This window comes from Sinocyclocheilus rhinocerous, unplaced genomic scaffold, assembly GCF_001515625.1.
Source record: "Sinocyclocheilus rhinocerous isolate Xijiao unplaced genomic scaffold, SAMN03320098_v1.1 scaffold2095, whole genome shotgun sequence".
In the NCBI taxonomy this organism is placed as follows: Eukaryota; Metazoa; Chordata; class Actinopteri; order Cypriniformes; family Cyprinidae; genus Sinocyclocheilus; species Sinocyclocheilus rhinocerous.
In genome coordinates, this window is record NW_015640447.1 from 26,524 (window position 1) to 28,880 (window position 2,357).

At 41.2% G+C, this 2,357-nt stretch overlaps 1 long non-coding RNA gene across 1 annotated transcript in view; it reads right to left on the bottom strand.

Annotated features, from left to right (window-relative positions):
* Positions 1-943, bottom strand: part of LOC107752828 (uncharacterized) — a 14,096-nt gene extending 13,153 nt beyond the window's left edge. Inside the window, exon 1 of the long non-coding RNA XR_001641392.1 lies at positions 872-943. This is a non-coding gene — a long non-coding RNA (uncharacterized LOC107752828). The remainder of the gene's footprint in view (positions 1-871) is intronic.
* Between the last annotated feature and the right edge of the window lie 1,414 nt (positions 944-2,357).

Here is a 2,357-nt window from a genome sequence, read left to right on the forward strand (position 1 = left end):
GGTACAGCCTGCTCTGAGCATCGTTATTGCACATGCAGACCATGCAAATAAAACGTGTGAAGTTTAAAGCATGCGTGCAACGCGTGCATCCTGAGCGCAAGCTGTACCAGTGGTCAATAAGAATAAAGATCAGATATGCTGTTCTAAATGGACGTCGGGAACGGGATATTGTTAGACCGCCCGCTCCCGTTCAAATTACACCAGATTTACCGACCTCTACCGCGTTTTATTAGGGAATTTAATCCCGCGGCGCAAAAAATCTGGTCAGGTCCCACGGTTCCCACGGGAGAGCCGTGGGAATGCAGACCTCTAGTTCGTAGTGATGTCTTGGGAAGCCGATGGTTGGGTGTTGGCTGAAGATGCGGAGTTGTGGCTGGTTAAAGTTTTGAAGTGGTCACAGACTCGAGGTGAACTCGGAGACACGGCGTTGCGGCAACATTTAACTCAGAACACGAAACTCTCAACGGAAAATAAAATAAATGAAAGTAAAATAAACAAAAGAGTAAAGTTTGACGAGACTAGGTGGCATTTCTCCTCATGGTTTTAGAGGAGCAGCTGGCGTGTAAGCCAGAGCACGCTCAAAGAACGCTAAAAAGAAGTGGTGGCAAAAAGCATGGCTAAAAGCCAAAGCAAAAGCGATGACTAAAAGCATAATTTGATGGTGTCCTGAGTATTTAAACTGGGCTGTTGGACACATCCCAAATGTTGTCTTGACCAGTTAAAAATTGTCTTTGCTCAGGGTGTTGCTATGTTTCTCCTCTCAATACATAAATCAACATGTTATCTTATCAGTCACATGATCCGAATTTTTTCGCTCTTGCAGAGTATAATTTGAACATGATTTCTATAACCAGAATATAATATATTTTACAAAGTATTGAATGATAGAAACGTTTAAATCATGAATTTTCAAACTCATACATACCCAACATGAATATAATCCTATAAACTATTCAATAGTTATTAAAAAGATATACACAATAAGTGATTAGAACATGATAGTCAAATGTGTGGGTTACATACATGATATAGAGTTATGCATAGAAGTGAAAGTTGCTCATAAGTCCTTTTAGCATCCTTTTGGTCCATATATACATGTAAAGGCAGTCTCTCTGCCACTCTGTGACGTGAGCTGTGCTTTGTGAGGAACAAAAAGGTTAAAAGGTCTCATAAGGAATTTCAGTCTGGTTCTTGTCCTGGGTGGGGGGAAACCACCCAACAAAGTCTCTACTAATGATTTCCCTCATGTGATGGTCATGATGCTGTCTCTTCAATCATTAATCTTGGGTTTCTTGCCCCAAAATTGACAATCTCCTTCCTGAGTTGAAATTATCAATGTGTTCTTTTGTGTTAAAGGGGTCCTATTATGCTCTTTTACATAGTCTTGATTTTGTTTTGGGGGTGTACTAGAACATGCTCTCATGCTTGGTGGTTCGAAAAACGCATTATTTTTCACATAATTTACATTATTAAAATACCTTTCTCCACAGCCTGGCACAAACGGCTCGATTAGTTCCGGCTTTGATGAAGGTCCGCCTTCCGAAAAACAAAATGTGTTGTGATTGGTTAGCTGTCCCAGTGCATTGTGATTGGCAAACAGCTTAGACGGTGTTTCAGTACTGCCACGCCCCTTGCTCCGTCTTTCAACAAAAACTTTTAAAAGTGAAAAAGCATAATAGGACCCCTTTAATATTGAAAGCTGTTTGAAGCTGCTAGTTCATTAGGCTCACTTCAGACTCGTGGCGCCAGGATCTGATTTACGAACATCCTGTTGTCTTGGGCCTCTTTGTGGAATTCAGCTCTTTGGGTTGTTCAACACCAATCTGATCAAATCTTAAATTGTCTGATTTGCTCTGATACCCTACACCAAATAAATTATTGCCTACTTCACTCCTAATTATTCTTTCAAGTGCAGCTTTATTTGTCAAATCTTTCTGAGCTAAAATCGACCGTTTAGCACGTTGAGTTAATGAGGTGTCTGCGAAGATCTCTGTAGCATCCCCTCCATTAAGCAAACACCACACCTGTCCACATGTTATGCCGGGAGCATATTCACTGTCCCATAAATATCTTCTGTCTAAAGTAGTTTCTCTTTTTCTACTCTTAGCATGTGTGGGTCTGTACGATCCTTTACCTAGCCGGAATGTTTCATAAGTATTACCCAGTTGTAACTTGGGAAAGGGGTTTTCTACCTGATCTTTCTTTCCTTTAGAAGTTCCTGTCTACTTTAAAACTGGCCATTCAGGATATGAATCATATTCTGAAGTCTCGGCTCTGGGATCTGTTGATCCCTGTCTCGTACCTGCTCCCTGATCTGACCTCCCTTCTCCAGCCGCTTCGTCTTGGTTCACTCTTTG